The sequence below is a fragment of the Rattus norvegicus genome, chromosome 2 (assembly GCF_036323735.1).
Source record: "Rattus norvegicus strain BN/NHsdMcwi chromosome 2, GRCr8, whole genome shotgun sequence".
NCBI classification, from domain to species: Eukaryota; Metazoa; Chordata; class Mammalia; order Rodentia; family Muridae; genus Rattus; species Rattus norvegicus.
In genome coordinates this window covers 53,443,909-53,454,592 of record NC_086020.1, presented here as the reverse complement: position 1 = coordinate 53,454,592, position 10,684 = coordinate 53,443,909, and the positions used below count along the sequence as shown (strand labels likewise).

General features: G+C 44.3%; 1 protein-coding gene across 3 annotated transcripts in view; it reads left to right on the top strand.

The window, feature by feature from the left end:
• The first annotated feature begins 3,344 nt into the window (after positions 1-3,344).
• The window catches only part of Nim1k (NIM1 serine/threonine protein kinase), a 47,782-nt gene continuing 40,442 nt past the window's right edge, over positions 3,345-10,684 (top strand). For 2 of the 3 annotated variants that reach the window (XM_006231982.5, XM_039103523.2), the window contains exon 1: positions 3,345-7,333. The gene's annotated coding sequence lies outside the window, so the exon portion shown is untranslated. The remainder of the gene's footprint in view (positions 7,334-10,684) is intronic. The other variant, XM_063282842.1, reaches the window with a different exon arrangement.

Sequence of the window (10,684 nt, the reverse complement as noted above, 5' to 3'; positions counted from 1 at the left end):
TCTCTTTCTCTTGGGCACTGCCCAAAAGCTTAAGTGTATCCTTCCTGTCATTCTGAGCTTTCCTTCACTGGAGCCCGGCTCTCTGCTGTGGAACTGCTTGTCAACCTTCATTGCCAGATTTCCCAGGTCTAAACTCCGAAGACACGGCTTCTCTCTCTTTCTTCTATCTCACTTCTCCCAGCAGCTGCCTAGAGTTTCAGCTTGCTGCTAGGAGCTCAAAAAAGGAAGCTTGACTTCCCTGCAACACTAATTGGTATATTTGGCTTGAGAGGCTGGGAATACAATCAACCAGTGATGGGGTGCTTGCCTGCTCTGCTGAGGGAAGGGTCCTGAGAATAGTCACTGCAGTAAGGATGGAGGCAAACTCAGATTGCACAGTGAGAATTAGCACGCCCTTTCTCAGTGCCGGGTTTTTTCTCTAGGTTTTACTTGTATCTTAATTTTAGTAAGAAATTTTATTGTTCAGTATTATGTAAATCAGAGCTAAATGTCAGGACAGCTAAAGTAAACACCTGGGGGCTGGGGAGATTAACTCAATGGTGAAGTGTTTGTTGCTCAAGGACCTTGGTATAGATTCCCACCTTCCATATAAAAAGTCAGGCGTGGTGGCCCATTCCCAGCATCCTCTTTGGTAGACTGACAGGAGGATCCCAGGGGGCATACCTAGTCAGCCATGCTAGTGGAACAACCAGAATCAGTGAGAAATCCTGTCTCAATAAGGTGAAGAAAGATTGAGAACATCCAACATTGATCTATGCCTCCTCGTAGACGTGTGTATGTGCCCCGCCCCTCAAATCACTTGAAATAAAACCACCTAGAATATCAGAATTCAACAGGGGCTACTGGCCCCTCCTTAGTCACTGTGTCCTCTTTCTTTTTGCTGTTGTTGAATGACACTTGGTAAAGTAAAAATCACGTGATTCAAAATGAGAAAAAATTAAAGCCACCCCAACTCATCGATCAGAAATAACCTAACATTTGCAAATTCATCTGGAATAACAAAAAACCCAGGATAGCTAAAGCTATCCTCAACAATAAAAGGACTTCAGGGGGAATCACTATCCCTGAACTCAAGCAGTATTACAGAGCAATAGTGATAAAAACTGCATGGTATTGGTACAGAGACAGACAGATAGACCAATGGAATAGAATTGAAGACCCAGAAATGAACCCACACACCTATGGTCACTTGATTTTTGACAAAGGAGCCAAAACCATCCAATGGAAAAAAGATAGCATTTTCAGCAAATGGTGCTGGTTCAACTGGAGGGCAACATGTAGAAGAATGCAGATCGATCCATCCTTATCACCCTGTACAAAGCTTAAGTCCAAGTGGATCAAGGACCTCCACATCAAACCAGACACACTCAAACTAATAGAAGAAAAACTAGGGAAGCATCTGGAACACATGGGCACTGGAAAAAATTTCCTGAACAAAACACCAATGGCTTATGCTCTAAGATCAAGAATCGACAAATGGGATCTCATAAAACTGCAAAGCTTCTGTAAGGCAAAGGACACTGTGGTTAGGACAAAACGGCAACCAACAGATTGGGAAAAGATCTTTACCAATCCTACAACAGATAGAGGCCTTATTTCCAAAATATACAAAGAACTCAAGAAGTTAGACCGCAGGGAAACAAATAACCCTATTAAAAAATGGGGTTCAGAGCTAAACAAAGAATTCACAGTTGAGGAATGCCGAATGGCGGAGAAACACCTAAAGAAATGTTCAACATCTTTAGTCATAAGCAAATCAAAACAACCCTGAGATTTCACCTCACACCAGTGCGATTGGCTAAGATCAAAAACTCAGGTGACAGCAGATGCTGGCGAGGATGTGGAGAAAGAGGAACACTCCTCCATTGTTGGTGGGATTGCAGACTGGTAAAACCATTCTGGAAATCAGTCTGGACGTTCCTCAGAAAATTGGACATTGAACTGCCTGAGGATCCAGCTATACCTCTCTTGGGCATATACCCAAAAGATGCCTCAACATATAAAAGAGACACGTGCTCCACTATGTTCATCGCAGCCTTATTTATAATAGCCAGAAACTGGAAAGAACCCAGATGCCCTTCAACAGAGGAATGGATACAGAAAATGTGGTACATCTACACAATGGAATATTACTCAGCTATCAAAAACAACGAGTTTATGAAATTCGTAGGCAAATGGTTGGAACTGGAAAATATCATCCTGAGTGAGCTAACCCAATCACAGAAAGACATACATGGTATGCACTCATTGATAAGTGGCTATTAGCCCAAATGCTTGAATTACCCTAGATCCCTAGAACAAACGAAACTCAAGACGGATGATCAAAATGTGAATGCTTCACTCCTTCTTTAAATGAGGAAAAAGAATACTCTTGGCAGGGAAGGGAGAGGCAAAGATTAAAACAGAGACTGAAGGAACACCCATTCAGAGCCTGCCCCACATGTGGCCCATACATATACAGCCACCCAATTAGACAAGATGGATGAAGCAAAGAAGTGCAGACCGACAGGAGCCGGATGTAGATCGCTCCTGAGAGACACAGCCAGAATACAGCAAATATAGAGGCGAATGCCAGCAGCAAACCACTGAACTGAGAATAGGTCCCCTATTGAAGGAATCAGAGAAAGAACTGGAAGAGCTTGAAGGGGCTCGAGACCCCAAAAGTACAACAATGCCAAGCAACCAGAGCTTCCAGGGACTAAGCCACTACCTAAAGACTATACATGGACTGACCCTGGACTCTGACCCCATAGGTAGCAATGAATATCCTAGTAAGAGCACCAGTGGAAGGGGAAGCCCTGGGTCCTGCTAAGACTGAACCCCCAGTGAACTAGTCTATGGGGGGAGGGCGGCAATGGGGGGAGGGTTGGGAGGGGAACACCCATAAGGAAGGGGAGGGGGGAGGGGGATGTTTGCCCGGAAACCGGGAAAGGGAATAACACTCGAAATGTATATAAGAAATACTCAAGTTAATAAAAAAAAAAAAAAAAGAAAAAAAAAAAAAAAGAAATAACCTAACATTAGATGAAAAGCATTCCAGGTACCTTGGGAGAGGGAGGGGAGGAGGGACAAAAGAGAGACAAGGGCGATTACTACAATTGTTTTCATTCTTTCAATTTAAATTTTGCTTGCCTTTGACTGTAATAAAAACACAAGTGGGCTGACAAGATGACTCAGCCTGTTCACCTGAATTCAGTCCTACCTCGTTGATGAAGAGAATCGACTTCTGCAAGCTACCCTTTGACCTCCATGTGCATAACCCTTGCTCCCCAAGTAAACAATTTTTAAAGATAATAAAGTTAGAACAAAATTATGATAAACTTCACGTAAATGCTTCATTACTACAGCAGTTCTAGGGTGTTTTTTTTTTTTTTTTTACTTTTTATTTTTTTGGTTTCATTTGGATTTTATAGATAAGGGTCCCTCCAGGTAGCCCTAGCTGGCCTTTATCTTGCTATGTAGACCAGTCTGGTCTTGAACTCTCAGAGATCTGCCTGCCCCTGCCTTCTGAGTTGTTGGGATTAAAGTTATGCATCCCCATGCCTGCCCCACTCTTAGTTCTTAAAAGGTTCTTGTAAAGTTAAAGAACAAATGACATCGCTAAACACTAATCGTTATGAAAAAGTGATCTGAGTGATCTGAGGGACTGAATGTTGGTGTGTCCTCCACCCCCAGTTCATATACTGAAATCACTGTTCCTAGTTTGTTGGTATTAGGAGGGCCTCTGGGAAATAATTAGGTCATTAAAATAGAGCTAATCTTGTGCGTGATAGTAAAGTCATATAAGACACTCCACAACTTGCTCTGGCCCTCCCTCTGCCAGGTGAGGATTCAATAAGAAATTGGTAATCTGCAGCCCATTAAATCGCCATTTCCAGAACTTAACCATTTTGACACCCTTAGCTCAAACTTCTGACTGTAGAGCTACTGATAAGAAAATAACTAAAGTAATTGATTATTCAGCCCAAACCAGTACTGTCTTTTCCATTCAAAAGTATTTTCTGGAATACTTGGATTTTTGTTAAGACTTGAGTTCTTAGATTTGGGTTGTACACAGAATTGAAACAAAATAAATTTCCTGGGACAGGCTGAATCATTTTGAGTTGCAGATTCAACCGTGGAATAATAGTTTACAATCTTAGAGACTGTAAGATTCTCTTCTAAGGTTTGTCCAGTGTCACCAAAGAGAGAACGAGGAAGGAAGACTAGAGGTGGCAATGTCCAGTTGAATGGCCAGGTTCACATGCAGTATGGCTGCATCCTGTGTAACTTAACTGGAGAATGAGAGACTGGCTGTCTTTGCCCCTAAAAAGCAAGTGCACAAAAAAGTAGAGGGAATTCTGAACAGACCTGAATCCCAACTCCTTAGACACTGGTGAATGCAGCCCGCTTAGCCACTGACCCCATCCTTCAACTTTCCAGGCTTTCTGGCCAGGTTGATACATTGTTGCTAGAAACATCCCATTAGTTCTCCCAACAGCTCCAAGATTACAGATAGGAGAACTGAAGCTAAGAAATGTTTGTCAAAGGTGTCACCAGCTAGTAAAGACTTAGAGCTAAGATGGCCTTTTAACCATTAACGGTATTTCGTTTGTTTTAAAGAGTTATTTTTATGTGAGTGCACGGTAGCTGTCAGACACACCAGAAGAGGACACTGGATCCCAGATGGTGGTGAGCCACCATGTGGTTGCTGGGACTTGAACTCAGGACCTCTGGAAGAGCAGTCAGTGCTCTTAACCACTGAGCCATCTCTCTAGCCCACAGTATTTCTTAAAGAAAGATCCAAGTGTCTCATACATTTAACATGTCCAAAAAAGTTAAAGGTTAGAAACCATATTTCATTGAGTTTCCCAAGAATCACAGGCCTGCCTACACTGATGACTGGGGCCTTAGATTCATAAATTCTATTGAAAAAATATTTTCTAGAAAATACTTTTATGAAGTATGCACATGCCCTTGTAGAAAAAGGAGAACTTTGAGGTCACTGGCAATTGCCCCCACAGTGAGGTGCATTTCCAGACATGAATCACAAATTTGTATTTTCTCTTTCCAAATTTTGCTCACTCAATATGTGCTAAATGTTTCCTTCTAGTCATGAGTTAAAGGCTGGATGGGTGTGGTGACACATGCCTATAATTCCAAATTTGGGGGAGACTGGGGCTGGAAGACAACCTTGAGTTCAAGTCCAGCCTGTATTACCCATCAAGACTGTTTTGTTTTGTTTTTTAAGTCAGAGCTCCGCATAGTGTTGTATTGTAATCTACTTTTGGGTAGACTTTTGTAGGAGAAAAAAATGTCTTTCAAGTGGAGGAAATCAAATGTATTCCATTCATCTGTGACTGAGGAGTCCCAGAATGCCAAGGGGCAAACAGATCTGATTTGGAAGGAGGAGAATCTATCACAGTGGTTCTCAACCTGGGTGGCCTAAGACCATTGGAGAACACAGATCTCTACATCATGATTCATACTAGTAACAAAGTTACAGTTATGAAGTATCAGTAAAATAGTTTTATGGTTGGGGTCACCATAGCATGAGGACCTGTCTTAAAGGGTTGCAGCATTAGGAAGGTTGAAAACCGAGCTCTAGTGTGAAACTTAAAGAAAATGGAAGATTCAAGGGGCTGGCAGAATGGAGCCCGGTAAGCACACTTGCGAAGCAATTTCTGACCTGACATTTTTCCTTGCTCTGTGGGGGCATGGTGTGTGAGTTTTGCCACTGTAGCTGTATGTCTGATCTAGGATTTGGGGACCTAGATTTCTATGTAAATTTCCTATAAAATTTTGTCCCATTTACTGTCATGTTTCAAGACTCAAAGGGCCTTTTCAATCTTTTTTTTAATGTGATATTTTTATTTTATCTTATTGTTATAGAAAGAAAATAGACTGGCCATATGCACTACTTCAAGATTGTTTGTTTGTTGTGAGATAGAGAATCCTTTTCATTGATTGGGTTGAGTAAGCAGTCCTTTCAGAGTCCCTTGACTTCCCTGCACGTTGCCAGTGCATGGAGCTGTCCAAGGTTTTTGGTGTTGCCCTTGCTGTTCCTGACCCCTTTAAGGAGCACTGAGGAAGCATCAGCAAAGAAAGGTCTGAGTGTATCTGAAGTCCCAGTGCTTGGGTTCCAGTTCCAGCCCCAGCTTGGGGACCTTAACTGAAGCATATATCTGTCTTTGCTTAAATTTCCTTATCTGCTAACCCAGAACTACTCAGATTGCTATTAGTCCTTATAAAATTATTAATAACACTGTCTGACAAATAGAAAAAATAAAACAGACTTCTAGACCCCCAATTTCTGCCTCATAAGAATTTTAGAGGTCGGTTATCTTGATTCATGTAATTCTTCCCTGGCATCCAGGGATACATGGGGTGAGCAGTAATCAAGAAAGTGGACAGACTGCACTGGTTCAGTCATTAAACCATCTGTGAGACTCTGTTCTCGGTTTCCTCCTCTATTAAAGAAAGCAAGTTAACTCCAGGTATTGTCTTCTCTGATCTATGGTATCTGAATCAAATTCCCAGCTCTACACTCAATCCAATGACTTGGCTTCCTAGTTCGTAAACTAAGAAAAGAGCATTTGGCACCTACCACCTGCCAGGATATCACAGCAGGGAGTAGACAAGCAACCAGAGGGCCGCGACTAGGTGGCACCCTGAAAACTAGGCCTGATGCGTGCAAGGGCCCCGGGCAGAGGGAGACAAGCACTTCTTTCTGCAGAGCTTAAGCCCTGCTACTCACCCGGAGGAACTGTCGCGGTGTTTTGCTGGAAGTCTCAGTTCTGTTGAAAGGATTACAGGCTAGTGTCGCGGTCGCTTAGAGGGAAGGAATGGGAGTGTGCGTGCGCAAGGGCTGTTCAGGCAAGGTGTTAAGTCTGTCTGTTCTGTCTCTGCTTCCGATCGTCGCTCTAGGCCCAAATCCCCTCCCGGAAAGTCTGCAGTGGGTGTCCCCCTTGCCACACAACTACACACTCCCCTCTCTTCCGCTCCTCCTTCCTGGCTGCCATAGAAACCAGCCTGCCAGGTCGAGGCCGGTTTCGCGTCGCGGTGACCATCCAGTCTCCTTTCCCTGCTCCCCAGAGCCAGCCCCCCGCTCGGGATTGGTCCTGTTTAGGACGCTGCGAGGCACTCGGCTCTGGTGGCGGAGCCAGAAGCAGACAGGCAGCGGGGTTTGCCACGGCCCTGTGGGTCAGGTCTGCTGCCCACCCCAGTTAGCAGAGCCATAGGAACGACCCAGACGTCTGCGCCCCAAGACACTCACGAGCCTGTGCCAGTGCCTGCCACTCTGCGTGCCTTGCCTGGCCGCGCAGCGAGCTCCCCAGGCGGCCTCCGGACCGAGGTAAGCAGGGCTGGTCGCCGGCGCCTGGGTCACTCTAGCCTTGCCATCTCCGGGCTGCAGATGTGCGTGGCTAAAAAGAGGCTTTTCTCCAGGATCTCAAGAGAAAAAGGAGACAGGAGTTCTGGTCTGCGGTGGCGGTGAAGTGGGGTTAGGAAAAGGTTAAGTGCTCCTAGGGACGTCCACCAGGTCAATCAGCACTATACAGAAGGGGACATTGACACCAGGGCGAAGGCTCCTGTATAGGGTACCCTGATCTGGGCGCGTGCGTGCACCCCTCTGTGTCCACCGTGCTGTCACCCGTGTCTGTCTGTGCTCCCACACGTGAACCAGAGGGCAGCCTAGCATCTCGTATGCCCACAGGGGTTCTCTGGACTACAAGAGCGAGGCGCCAGCCCAAATTCGTTAGTTTGTAACTAGGGCTGAGCACCTGTGTGACCTGGATTAGGAGTGTGGACATAAGTAACTTCTCAGAGCTGTGACCTCAGAGAGGAGTGGTGGTGACATGAACCCTCAAGGACACCATACACCAGAATCCTCCCTAGAGAAAGGCGCTTCTTTGGGAAGATCCAACAAAGTAAGGAAGAACCTCATTTCTCTCCCTGGGCGCCTCTCTAGGATTTTTATAATAGGAGGAGAGAACTTGGGAGTAGAGAAGACTCGGAAATACAACCAGGAAGAGACTTAAACAGGAGTCTCTAAAAAGCCTTCTACAAGCTGAACCCACCCATTGGTTCCGAATGCGAGGCAAAAGATGGACTCTCCTCTTCCTCTACCTCACCCTTTCCCTCCCTTCCCTTTCCAGTTTCCCCCTTCCAGAGTGTAGTACACAAGAGTGTTCTATGTTACCTCCACCCCCCACCACACACACACACACACACACACGCACACACACGCACACACACGCACACACACGCGCGCGCATTCCATTTCAAAATAAGGACAAATGAATCACATTCTAAGTGCTGCTCACCGTGTAATTCAGACAAGTTTGGAAACTAAACAAATCGCGTTTGCACTCTGGGGCCTGCGCTATCCAGAAGGGAACCAAGCAAAACCAGAGGAACAAAAATTTGTTCCAAGTGACGAGTTCAAACGGGAATGTAAAACGGGTATTTGTTTATCACAATAGGGATTTTTTAAAAAATGTTTGAAAATCTGTATACACAGTTTGCATCATCAGCATTCAGTGTGATTCACAGAAGCACTTCAGGAGATGGTTTTTGTTAGTGTTGCAAAAGCCCTTCTAATTTTGGTTGCCATGGTAACTAAAGAAGGCGCCCTGCACTTAAAGAGGCTGCCTAGCTGGAACCAGGAACTGTTCCTGAAGGGAACTCCTCATGTCCCCTCCCATCGCCACAGCAATAACAGAATTTATAAAAAGATATGTTTCTTTTCCTTAAAGTAGTTAAACTCTAAGTCATGTTTTGGTGTGGTTTTTAAAAGTTCTTTTTTCCAAATTTGCATTCCGTTCCGCAGACCTTTCCTCTCATACAGAGGAAAGTAAATGCGGCTGCCCCTCCAGCATGTCAAATGGTCACCAGTCCTGAGGGCCCAGCTCTCTTCCCACACTCACTGAACCAACAGAGGACAGAGGAGCTGTTTGATGTTCAAGGAATCCTGGCCTGGGACTAGACTGCCCTCTCTATTTAGCCGTTAAATTTGGAATTCTAATTAGCTTTCTAATTAGGAGCTGGAGAATGTAGGTGGGGGCCTGGCCAAGGCTTCTGGGGGAGCTGAGCCAGTTCACAAACTGATGTTTGCTGGGCTGTTGAATGTGCTTAGTACAGCTCTCAAGCACTTATTTTTGGACGGACTATTAGGTGGTAAACCTGGAAAAACCTTCAAGAAAGACCCTTTTCTGTTAGGGAGAAATGTGGCTGGGATGTGGGGTTGAAGTGTGTGCTTTTCCTTATTTAAGCTGCATTTCAAATAAAGACAGGCTTGTATGAATCCAAATTTCCCAGCCATGATTATAAATAGGTTATAGAACTCTATGCGCTCTTTTGGCTTTAGGTTTTTCGTTTAGAAAGCTTAATTTGGGACAAGCAGTGTTTCCACTCTTTAAACATTTTTCTCAGCAAGTGTTGGCACCTTTAAAGATATAATTCTTCAACAGCCACCATTTTTTTTTATTTCTCGTGGATTGATGGCATATGAATGGAAATTTCAAAAGCTTCTGAATTTATAGTATCAAAGGGGGAAACAGGAAGATCTTTAAAGCTAAAATAGACTTACTTCATTCAATTTTAATCTATATTTCTCTAGTATTAAAGAGTCTTCACTCATTGGCTGACTTTCTAGAATTTGTTATAAATCTCACTAGAAAACACCAAGTCACTGATGACCATAGTAGTACACCGCTGGAATGAACGCTACCATAGTTTTAAAGTTACTTTGAATGGCTTCAAGGTTTGCTCAGCCACTATAACAGAGAGCATTGACCAGGTGCACAGGTGGCTCGGGACCAGGTGCACAGGTGGCTCGGGACCAGGTGGCTCGGGTGCAGTCCAAATGATTTCAGCTCAGCACCTGGAAAATTAACACAGAAATCTAAGTCACTTGGAATGTTTACGAAGGTGGGTATCAGTCAAGACTTAGAGAAACTTAGGATGAGAAAAGAGACAAAGCGGGGGTGGCGAGTGGAAGTTTAGGCCAGGCAAGAGTAAAGATGTGAGGCCACTGTGAGGAGAAAGCAGATTAAGACGAGGTGAACAGAAGAGACCATCGAGGTGAAAGCGGGGTACAGAGAAGGAGAGCCAAGTTGCATAACCAGAATCTAAAAAGAATTCTACTCACTTCATAGACTAGACTGGCCTCGAAAAATTATTCTTGTCTCCAGTAGTGTTTGCTTTCCTGTTGTTTGTTTGTTTGTTTTTGTTGTGCAAGACAAAGCTTACTCTGTGTAGCCCTGGCACTTCTGGAACTTGCTCTGAAGACCAGGTTGACTCTCGAACTTAGAGATCCACCTGCCTCTGCCTCCTGAGAGTGCTGGGATTGAAGGTGTGGGCCGCCACCACCTGACAAGACTGTAATAATAACAACGCACTCCCACATACAGTCACTGTCAGCTTTTAGTACTTCCGGCTCATCACTTAATCTCCCTATATCCTAATGATTATCTTAAGTTTGCCCTATTTGGATTTGTCAGTTTAGCCCTCACCTGCTGAGTTACTCTTCTTCTAGGTATGGATTTAACTCTCTTGATCCACTTCTTCCAACTTGCTTACTTCGGTTTTTGTTGTTGTTGTTGTTTGTTTGTTTGTTTTGTTTTGTTTTTTCAATATACTTTGTAGATGAAACTCAACTACATCTTCCTGAAAGCCTGGGAGATGGCTCACTGGGTAAAAACAC